This window comes from Xiphias gladius, chromosome 6 (assembly GCF_016859285.1).
Source record: "Xiphias gladius isolate SHS-SW01 ecotype Sanya breed wild chromosome 6, ASM1685928v1, whole genome shotgun sequence".
Taxonomy (NCBI): Eukaryota; Metazoa; Chordata; class Actinopteri; order Istiophoriformes; family Xiphiidae; genus Xiphias; species Xiphias gladius.
The window spans coordinates 8,364,060-8,376,571 of record NC_053405.1 but is presented as its reverse complement, the minus strand read 5'-3'; the positions used below and the strand labels follow the sequence as shown (position 1 = coordinate 8,376,571).

The 12,512-nt window shown below is 38.4% G+C and overlaps 1 protein-coding gene across 3 annotated transcripts in view; it reads right to left on the bottom strand.

Annotated features, from left to right (window-relative positions):
- raver2 (ribonucleoprotein, PTB-binding 2) overlaps positions 1–12,512 on the bottom strand; it is a 108,485-nt gene that overhangs the window by 52,736 nt on the left and 43,237 nt on the right. The window lies entirely within an intron of this gene.

Genomic DNA, 12,512 nt, shown 5'->3' with positions numbered 1-12,512 from the left:
TAAACACCTTAAGAGCAATTCTGAACAAAAGGTATCATCACATAAAGCCAAGTTCCATGTTTGATACTGAGTGCACGACAAATAGTCTGGCCCTGCAGGAAATGGAAAGCTAGGTACCAGGCCCACAAATCACTGACTGATTGATTGTTAAATTATTCAAATGAAAACACTGGCGGCCGGTGTCTCTGCCACTCAGAGCAGGCAAAGCAGTCAAAAAATATGCTACCTTTTGACCTGAAAGAACGGCAAAAACTATTTCAAAACCCAAAGTAAAAAAATTGAAACTTCTCAAACCACTCCTGAGTCATAATTCACTTTTCCACCATTATTGCGTGCAACCAGTACGTTCCAAATGATCCTCCCTTCACCATAGCTAAATTTGCCATTTCAAAAACAGAGCTTAAGTGCTATGAAGAAGCAATAGCATAAAACATGAGTATTACAATGCATACAACACAAACAAAAGCTGCAAATTCTCACACTTGAGAAGCTGGGAACAACAAATGTATGCACTTTTCCTAAACAATGATTAATAAAGATTGCTGTCAGTTCATTTTCAACTTACTGTTTCAGCATTTAAAGTGATTATGGACACGAACACCACCTCTTATCTTACATCAAAGCTACAGTAGGTATTTACATGACAACCAGGCCAATCCCTAAAAATAAAAGGCAGGAAGAAAATGTCCACATTCTTTGATTAAAAAATACAATACAAAAGACTTAAAGCCACAGTATTAAATGCTCCTCTATATGTGCAGACATCTATGACAGAGTGCATGTGCAGGTCAGGTAGGTGCTGGAGTCTTGGATGGAAAATATTGGAAAAAAAAAAAAAAAAAAATGCTGAAATGAACAACAATTGGGACATCTGCTCCACAGGCATGTTTTAGTTTTCTTGGATAACATCACAGTGGGCAGAGCAAATGCAGGGTCAGTATCGGGCTGACACACAGAATCTATCCCCACCTCCCTGTATCTTCATCCATCAGCATGCCTGTATTTGTCTCCCCCCCAAGTGCTTCTCTATTGATCTCCCTGTAATGTCTGTTTTTGTGCCCCTTCTTCCCACCCTATTCCTTTCTGACTACTGTATTTCTTCACATCTACTGGCTGTATGCCTGTCTGTCTTTTGGGCTCTCTCACTACTTCTCTCCCAGTTTCTCCATCTCCACCTCCATGTGCCTCTGTCTGTCTTCAGATACCGCCTCCACCCAAATCAATTACCTCAAACCCCATCTAATACTATTACACATACACACAATCACACACTCTGTAATGGATCTCTTTCGCTAAGCTGAGAGCCTAATCTGGTTTTAACCCGCTAAGTATGCTACCTAACATTAGGCATTACGAGGAGATGGAGGGAATATGGTTTGAGTTTTAAGCTAAAGCTCTCTCTCTTTCTATTGCCTCTAATGACACAGTGCAGCCTGACAAGTGGGGGCTGACATCAAATCCCACTCAATACTTTCTCCGGCAATGAATGGGAGAGCTCTAAGACTCTTAAATATCTTACAAAATGATCTTATAATTCACAGCCTGGCAATCACTAAGTGGGCTACAAAGTGAACTTTGTCAAGAAAAGAAAAAGAAAACATGAAAAAAAATTTCACAAAAGTGCCAGCGTCTTAATTATGGGTCTCCGCTTCTGAACATGTCGATTATTCCCCATGTTCATAAAGAGTGTAGGGGCACAGGAAAAGAAAAGAAATCTCCCCTTGAAATCACCTCAAAGGCTGCAATTCTGCTGCCACATTCCCTGTTGAAGGAGCTAATTAAAAACAGGGGAGTTATAAATGACACAGCGGACCCCTGAAACTCGAGGGACCGGTCCTCATGCCGTGTGCAAGGTGGACCTGCTGTTTCATCTCGATCCCGGGGCCAAGATTAAAGTCTCGGGTGGAGAGAAGAGTCTCTCAGAAATAAACAACTCGGTCGGCCAACAGGGGAAAAATGCTCCATAATCTGAGTTTAATCCACATTTCTTGAAATTTTAGGATAATTTACGTGAAGTGCCTGGTAACGCTTTGAATTTAAGGCTGATAACTAGAAAAATTTTACATAATTTTCACTGATAATTAATATTTCGACCCATTTTTAGCCATGTTATAGCAGCACGGCAATGTTGGTCGGTCCATCGATTTGGTCCTGACTGAAACCTCTCAACAACTACTGGATAGATTGCCATAAAATTCTGCACAGATTTTTATGGTTTCCAGACAATTCATCGTACTTGTCTTCAGTGATCCCTTACTTTTCCACTAGTGCCATCATGAACTTAACCTTTGTGATTTTGAGTGAAAAGTCTCAGATTGCCATGAAATTTGGTACACACAAAAATGTACTCCACAATACTCTAATACTCTTTGTGACTTTTCATCTAGTGCCATCATCAAGTCAAATACTTTGGTTTATGACCAATTACCTGCAAAACCAATGGCATACCCATCAGTCTTAGCTGCACTTTATTTTTAGTGCTAATTAGCAAATGGTAGTATGCTAATAGGCTAATGCCATATTCACATCCTTTTGCCTTTATTGTAATTACTAGTATCGGACTTGTAAATGGCAATATATGTGATTTGGCACCTCATAATAGAGTGCCTGAAAAATAAAGAAAACACGGATGCCTCATGTAACCAAAGTCTGTAAATCAATGTAAGATACACCAAAATTTAATGGATATAATGCAATTGTGTCAATGCACAGTGTTTTAAACCCTCAGGACAATTCGTTTATCATCACATCTTGAGTTGTCAGATGATGTGAAAACCATTAACACGGGAATCTTTCCCGTCTTCATCCATCCCATATGATGTGAACGCAGCATAAGCTAAGACGGTGAACATTGTAGATATTATACCTGCCAAATATTATCAAGTTAGCATACTGACATTAGAATTTCGCTCAAAGCACTGCTTAGTACATCCACACATTACAGCCCCGCTGACCTGGTGGTGACCATGGTTCTTAAAATTTGTGAACCATGGATCAAAATTAATATCCCAGGCCTCTTAAACATCAATTCAATCAACTAGTCACAGTGCGTAAGTCTATTATTAATTATCTATTAATTAATAATTGTAAGTTAATTATATTAAATATAGAACCTTGACCTACAGTCAATGAAGTTTTTGTGTATTTCATCTGAAAGCTTTCACATTGACAAGATGTATAATATTTTGAGTAAAAGTGAAACTTATGATCCAATGGCAACATTTTGGAGCAATTTAAATGAGAAATTTCCCCAAAAGCCAGCCTGGAAGTCATCTATTTTTTCTATGACACCTTTCTCCTTAACAGGCTATCATGTGATAAATTATAATTTTATCCATTTCACTGAACCTCATCTCTGCTAAATGTGAAAAGTTGCTTGAGTAATGATGTCGAAGATTTCAATTTGCTTCAATTTGCGATCAAAGGGGGGATAAGAGGAAACCATGGAGCTGAGGACGGTGTTTAGAAATTACATCATCATTGCAATTTCAACCTGAACTAGGGTTATATTATCTGTGTGTGAGCCAGACCCGACAGGCCAGGAAGGATGAGCTCTCTCTGGATCTGTTGCTCTATTTATCAATCTCACACACACACACACACGCACACACACACACACACACACACATGCACACCCACCCACCCACACACACACCAGGGAGAGCATTGAGTCTCCGCTGAATTATACTAACAATGAAGCCCCAAAGGATGTTCTTGACTGCTAACTGCAAAATGTATAAATCCTCGGATCACAGCAAACATCATCTTTGAGGGGATAACAGCTTTGATCCGAAAGGCTATCCAAACACTTGCATTGTCTGAAAGACAATCATTTCTAGAAGCGTTTCCACAAATAAAGATTAAAAAAAAAAAAAGAATGGAAAAATGTTAAGTGGCTCCTTTGACAAACTACTTAACTTCAACTAGCTGCGGTAAAACACCACCAGCAAGTGTACAAATATGAAAAACACACACAAACACATCCACTAAACAACTATGAAAAGGCTTTAATAGAGCCTCTTAGTTTTGTAACACCAATAAACCCTCATCCTCCTTTGCATATGTGGCTTTTTTCCTCCCTGCCACACTCTGCTACAGTATCTACAGAAGTGTAGAGTAAGCTACTCTGAGTAAACACCTAGGACGAGCTGTATCCTCCTCCCTCATCCTCTCCTCTCCCTCCGGCGCTCCTCTCATCCTCAGAGCCCTTTGTCTTCTAACACGTCAGCCCTCCCACACTCTCTTCTCCATGACCACCACCACCACCACCACCACCACCACCTCCTCCTCCTCCTCCTCCTCCTCTTGATTCTGTTGCTCGTCTGTCACCGTTTCCATCCATCAGTCCCCCCCACAATCCTCCAGCCACTTCCATGGCAGTCCTCGAGGGGACTTCAGGGCTTCAGTGTTGGTTCGGTAGATTTTAATCATTGTGAAACATGTATTATTTCAAAAATATAGCTAATTGTGTAATGATGTTTCAAAAGCACTGCTCTTTGAATCATATAAGAAAATCATTGCCTCATTTATTTTGACAAAAAGTGTAATACAGTGCTGTACTACTCGAGTCCAGTTTCGGTCTCTCTGTTTCCTATTATCATCTCAACTTGTCTCTGTGTCGTGTTTTGAGTTGGACTTGTCTTGGTCTTGGTTACCAGTCTCTCAATCTCAAAAATGCTTAAGCTTGGACTTGTCTATGACTTGACTGAAATAGTCTCAACTGCAGCCCTGGAATAAAAAAATAAATAAATTCTATTTGCCACTAAAGCTTATTTTACACTTTATGCCACTTTGTTTGGTTTGTCAGAAGAGGAGTGCCCTGCTCCTACAGCATAAATGAAAACAAAGTTTTCAAAACAGACTCACAATGTTCTCCAGCTCATCATCAACTGGCCATTCTTCAAAGACCAGAAACTCCTGATGACTGTTAAAAATTTTCCCAGTTTTGACTCTTTACTCTGCATGGAAAACCATCTAACTCACAGCGTTAATGTTTAATGATAATCTTTATATTTTAGTTCCAAACCCAACTAAAAGCTGCAGTATGCTAGATCCTGGACCAAGGTTGTAAAGACAATGGAAAAGTTTCATATGTCCACAGTGTAACCAAGGATGTCAGAATTAGATTTTGTGAAGGGGCCTCATGTCTCATCTAGTTTTGCAATGGCAAGAATCACACCACACGCCAATGGGATATGCGGTTTAAGAAGCAATGTGGAGATGCTGTAATCACTCATGCAAGAATGGGTCCTGTCTTGAATTCGTAAGGTAACGTTAGTAGATAGCTGCCAAATATAAGATCACTTTTAAAATGAGCAGTTTTACAGAGGAGTAGTCCAAACAGGGTCAACACTTGGACATGAAGTAAAACAGTGGTTTTTGCGGGGACCCTCATTATTGTGTTTGTTGTTCTTGTTATTATGAATTCTAGTAGAAGTATTCAAATTTTTATAGTGAGGTACATGAGGTTGGCGGCTGGGTGTTTGATGTGTAGATGGACAGAGAGATGGAGATATGGATAGATGGGTGAGATGCATCAGAGGCAGTGCTGAGTGGATCCAACACTAGGCATCTCTTCAACAAGCCGCCCACTCAACCCGCCTACAGCTACATTGTTCAAACAGCTACTCTGTCCCTCTTTAAAACATTTCACTCTAAAAATGGATGCATCGTTTAACATATCCACAAACGTAACTGTGCATGTTTAAACACTCAGTCATTTCCAGTGAAAAGATAACCATGAAAAAGGTAAACAATAGCGTTTCTGATTTACATTCAAATTAATTTAAACAAATGATCAAAGTCAAGTACTACTCTACTACTCTAACAGCTTAGAGTTTAAGAAAAAGTTTGTCACCAGTTGCAAATATTTTTGGATCATAAATAACAGTGATAACAGTAATCTTCCCCTTGCCTGCCATTGAAACATCAATTCATCATCTATTGATCCTTCCAGCAGATCATTCCACCTCTCTCATTTTTCTTTCTATCATGCCATCCCCCTGTCTCCCTTTTTAACATTAGTCATACAATCTGACATTTTAAAGGCAATCCCCACCTTCATCTTCTATCAATCCATTCAGTTCCTTCACATTCGACCACCTCCCACTCCTAAAAATGTTTTTCTCCATCACCTCTCTCCTCCTCTCCTTCCTTCTGTCTGTCTGTCTTACTTTACTTACTCTACTTTCTCATCTCCCTCTTCCTCCTCCTCCTCGACCTCAAGAAAAAAAAAAAAAAAAAAACAGGAAAAAAAAAAAAAGCACACAAACTGTGATCTAACCGAATACCTTATCTAGGGCTGCAACTAAAGTTTATTTTCATTATCAATTATACTGTTGATTATTTTCTCACTTAATCAATTAACCATTTTGGCTATATAATGACCCTAAATATTTTGAAAAATATCTTTGCAATTTCCTAGAGTCCAAGGTTTTGTCTTCAGATTGTTTGTTTTGTCCAATCAATGGTCCAAAACCCAAAGGTTCAGTTTGTTATTGTATATGGCAAAGAAAAGCATCAGATTCTCACATTTGAAAAGCTGAAACCAGAGAGTATTTGCTATTTTTGCTTAAAAAATTAGTAAAATGATTATCCATTCATCAAAATAGTTGCCAATTAATTTTTCTGTCCATCCACTAATTGACTACTTGTTGCAACTTGAATCTTAAATCACAAAACTGGCAAACAAAACTCAAGAACTTTTGACCATGAAATTCAGTGTAATTTAGAATCTTTTGATAATCAATTAATTGTTTCAAGCACTTTTGAAGTGGAGAGCCAAACCACCTCTGGTTTCAGCTGCTTGAATGTGATGATTTGCTGCTTTTCTTTGAGAAAGATTACCAAAAAAAAAAAAAGAAAAAGAAACAAGTATTATTCATATTACTGCATTATGGCAAAAAATATCTTTGGGATGGTCGGATTAAACAAAGGTTTTTAAAGATGTCACTTTGGTCTCTGGTAAATTATAAACAGGCAATATTAACTTTCTTCTGACATTTTATAAACAAAACGATTAATTGAGAACATAACTGGCAGATTAATCGATACTGAAAATAATCATTAGCCGCAGCCCTAATGTAATCAATGTAATCTCCAGCTCTCACACACATTAGTGAAACCATGCACACGCACCTGGGAAAAGGTCTCACTCTCGACTGAATAAACACTCACATGAAAACCTGGGAAACAATGCAGACCAGTGAAACCAGAAGGTCCTGTTTTCTCAGAAACTGCACTGCAAACTTCCAAAAGGGTATAAATACAAGAATGAAATGGCCTCTCTAATGACAAACAGATGGCATTTTGATACTTAATACATTTAAAGCATTTAAACAAACGAAACAGAAAGAATGCTTCATTTACATTATAGCCCATATAGCAAAAAAAAAAGATACACAGAACCAAGGGAAAACACGAATATTCAAAACGATATCCTGACAATACCTCAGGGAGGCAAACAAATTGTACTTCTTTTGATGCACTCTGAAAACTTCAGAGCAGGTGTGTGTGTGTGTGTGTGTATGTATATGTGTATAGTTGTTGTAATACCCCAGTGGGGACTTTAGCCTGAATGCACACTAACCCATGGCGACTTGTGTCACCATGGGGACAGAAACTGAAGTTCCCAAGGGTAGAAACAGCTTTTTCAGGGTTAGGACTTGGTTTTAGGGTTCAGGTTAAAATTGGGTTTAGTTTAGGGTTAGAGTTAGCGTACAGATTAGACATTTAGTTGTGTTGCTTAAGGTTACGGTAAGGGGCTAGGGAATGCATCATGTCAACGAGTGTCCCGACGGAGACAGTGGAAACAGTGTGTGTTTTTATGTGGTTAGCTGGTTTTCATAGCCCCTTATCTTTTGTAAGCATCTGTGCATTCCCTAAACAAAGAAAGCAAGGTTGAGAGACCTGATAATACGGTGACCACAAAAATCAGACCTTAACAGCATGTGGCGTGTGTGTGTGTGTGTGTGTGTGTGTGTGTGTGTGTGTGTGTGTGTGTGTGTGTTTATGATTTGTGTTTTTTTCCTGTGCACTGGTGTGAACCTCAGATAAGACACTACTGATAACAACTCTGGTTACTGAAGTTACTTACACAATGAGGGATTATGGGTTAATGAGTCTGTATTTATTTCTCGGTATTTCAGAGATGCCTGCATTGTTTTAAAAACATCATTTCTCATGCTAATTGTCACAGGGACATTGAAAAAAAAATGTTATTTTCTACAGCTGGTTTGAAGTTATGTACATGATTTCTACAGCAGTACCTCCAGTTTTTGAACACACCATAAGCGTACTTTTCTAGTTCTTGGTCAGCACTGCTGTTTGATGTATTAATATATTAACATGCCACAACTATTCTTGAGAATTATATACTAGGGCTGTAACTAATGATCATTTTCATTATCGACAAATCTACACATTATTTTCTCAATTAAATAACTGTTTGGTCCTTAATGCTTTAGAAAACAGTGAAAAATGTCCATCTAAATATCCTAGAGCAAAAGATAGATTCATCAAATGTTCAAATGTTCTTCAAATTCTTACTTTTGATAACCTGGACCCATCGAATGTTTGGCTTTTGCTACTTCAAAAATTACTTCAGCCACTATCAAAATAGTGACCGATTAATTTTCTTTCAACTGACCAATTGATTAATCAAGTAATTGTTGCAGCTCTATTATCACAGAGCCAGTCTTAGCTACAAAGCAAAGCCCAAGCTTCAAGCCCAAGCCCAAGTTCAACTAGAATGGTACTAAGTAGAGGACATACCTCAACCAGGGACAAATATTGATGAATTTACAATGTTAAAAGAAGTGATTAAAAATAATAATAATTAAAAAAAAATCAAAAAAAAATCATGGAACCGTGCCTTTAACTGGATCTGTACAAAAATTTAATAGGTTTTTCCCTGGCCAATGCCCCATCCCTCCACTAAGTGGTTGGAGGGACGGGGCATGGGCTAGGTGCAAATCCGTCAGCAAATCCGTCGGCCAATTGGAGCAAATCTGTTCAGTACTTTTTGCTGACAGAAAAATACAAACCATCAAACATAACCAGGTGAAAACATAACCTCCTTGGCGGAGGTAATAAAAGCTCTACTAAAATATCAGGCAATGATGAGAAACGAAAATTTGCACATCATCCTGAACAGTAAACCCCAAACCTTTTTGGACTCTAAGGAAATCATTTTTGAAACCATAATCTCTATGTGGCCCCCTGCAGATAAGCAGAGTACTACAGTATGAAGGCAGTCAAATGGTGCAGTTGCAAGGATCCAAGAAACAACACTTACATTTGTTACTTATGCTAATTAGCCTCTTCCAGCAGTTACAAGCTACAGAGTAGAGTTGTAGTTGTGGTCAAAAAAATCTCTCCTACCTTAAACTACTGTACCTTAATTCTCACACTCAATATTTTTCTTTACTCATATTAGCTAGCTAGTCGCAACAGTAACACAAACATAGCAAATATAGATCAAGTAGCTAAGTGAGTAATGAGACACTGATTAACTTGGGTACTGATGACCTACTTTAGTTCAAAAATCACTATACTATTGTTGGAGGCGTGACAGGAAGTGATGACAAAAGATGCAGTACAGACGGACCACGCCAATTACTAGTAATTGCTTCAAAAAGAGCCTTTAACTACAGTTCGGGGGTTGGGAACTAAGGCTGTAGTATCCCAGTCAACTGCTTGGTTGGTTGGTCAATATGCTCTTGTCCAACCAAAATCTCATTGGTAAGACAACCTCTGGTGTTACTTTTATAAGGAGAAAAGCGCTACATCAGCAGCCTTCCGGGATTAATCCATTATTTACTGCGGCAGGAGGACGGACAGACTACCTGTGAAAACGTGAAAGTGTTTTCAAAACCCATTTTCACAACTTTGAACTTGCCCAACCTAATTGAGACTGCTAGGTCTAACTTATTTAATGTTTATGAATGTTTACTCAGAAAAGGCTCCAAATTAAGTGACACCATGTCAAAGAAGCCGTCTGTGCAGCTGCACTGTTTTTTAAAAACCGATGACCAAAAAGTTGAGTGTAAACTTTGCAAACAGCAGTTTGCATATCACAGCTCAACAACCAATAAGGCATTTAATCTAAAAACAGTCGGCTAATTTGTCTGCATTAGGATGCTCTTTCAACTTTAGTGTTTGGCACTAGAGACATTGAATGTATATTCCTCAATAGTTATTGTGCTGGGATCACCAGTTGATATAGTTTTATTTTCAGAAATATGAAAATATATATGAATAAGGGCAGGTACACCCTGATCGGCTCTGAGTCTGTTGTTATCATTTAAGCATAAAATAATTAGGTTGAAATACCTTTTATTTATTTATATTTCATTTGGTTAACAAGGCTACCAGGTAGAGTGCACTCAATGCACTTTGGCCGATGTAGTTAATCTAGAGATTAAGTGCAGATTTTTTTTTCACCGCAATGACTCGATTGGTTGAATAGTAGGTACGATTTTCAGTCGACCAGTATTTTCTTTGGTTATCTACAGCCCCATTGGGAACCACTTCTCTACACAACTGTCTAAAAGCAAATATTTTAAAAAAGAATATCTAGACTGTGGTTGAATCAATAAATGCAGAAAATCTCCCCAGCTACTATACCTTGTAGATCGATTACGTGGTAGGTTCCCTGAAATGAGCTAAGCCTTTGCGCATCAGAGTTGCTTTCTTCTACTGCTGCAACTATAACCAATACACCGCTATATCTATATGTATGTACGCTGTGTATTTCTGCATTTGTCAGTCGATAATTACAGGACTTAAAGAATGTTTGATAGTATAATTTGGATAAATGAAAATACAGTTATGCATGGACTTCCAGGTGTACAATACAGGAACAATGAGTCAGCCTCTGGTGTATCTATAGTACTGTTTCACATTTGTCCCAGAATTACATAATTAGGGCCCCATTATTGACAGTTGCCATGTAATGGGAAAAGGCGGGGACCAATAATGCTGGTGAAAACCAGCATCACAATCATCATCATCATCATCTTCTCTCTTGATGTCAAATATGACAAAAAAAGCTGTGGCATGTGCTTTTGGATACTTTTCGCTTCATTAGATACCCATAGTGCACTTGGCCAAATGAAAATCTGAAGAATTTAAAATAAAGGATACACACAAAAGGAAAGCACGCACACGCACACGCACACACACACACACAAACACAAACACAAACACACACACACACACACACGAAACATGATGTGACATATTCACATATTCAGTCAGCCTGACAGCAAGGGGTAAGAGGTACAGTAACAGGGCCTGTGTGAGTGTCTCTCTGTGTGTGATCAAAGATAACAGCCGCATCACATTTGAGGGCCTGTACTGATTTGCATTAGTGATTCACAAGGAGACAGATGGACAGATGATGACAGAGAGGGAGAAAAAGAGAAAGAAGAGGAGAGGAAGAGAGGGAGGGAAGGAGGGGAGGGAGTGAGATGCAGTGAGAGAGAGAGAGAGCAGGACAGAAGAGAGAGCAGTGACAAGCTGCCGTCCAGGGAAGACATTAGATGGACTCGGCTTCTGTCACATCAGACTCGAAGATGGAGAACAAAAAGTGAAAAACAGAAAAAGAGCAGCGTTTTATAATGACTCTGTTAGCTAGTGTTGTACAGTCCTGTGAGAACACCACACACACACAAACAAAAATGCACAAAGGCACACGTCTTACTCTACTAAAGACCCAAATCCTCAACTCCAATTACTAATGCTCTAATTTGAATAATTGCTCTTAATGTGCAGTACAGCAGAAGCACAGTCACTTTTTCACAGTCATCGCCGGTCTCTTCAGCACAATGGTCACATAAACTCTTCTTCAGCTTTGTCATTACAAAGTAAAATTATGGATGCTGACACAAGACTTTCATAACTACACAGGGAAATGTGGTGTATTTGGAGTGAGGATATGGTTTTATAACATTCTTACACTGTGTGAGAATTTTTTTGGTGGGACAGGATGGGGTAGTGAACAAACAAAACCCATTTAAGACGTCCTTTAAGAGAAATTGCAAATCTGCCAGTGTTGGCTCTACACAACAATTTTATTCATCACCATGATAACAGGAAAATATTACTCCTAATTCTTCATTTATATATTTATTAACCAAAATTAATGTATGCTTATTGTTTGCTTTTTATTGATTCTGATTCATATTTTGCCTGTTGATTCAAGTTCTTATCAAATCCAGGTCCTGGATTGATTGATAATAGCTAATAGTTGATAGTATCAAGAAAAAAAAATTAAATGTGTTATTTTCAGCAGATTTATGCAGTCAAAAACAGTAGCTTGGCATAAATGATGTTTATTGTGTCTCTTTTTTACCAAAAATGAGCCACCAAAATAAGGAAAATACCATATACCATTTCCTTTTTTCCATGCAGGTTGAATGTTAACTGTTTTACAGCACCAGGAATACAAAAAAAAAGTGGCACACACCTATGTTGCAGCAAAACCTTCAACTTGCAAATCATTTTTGTGC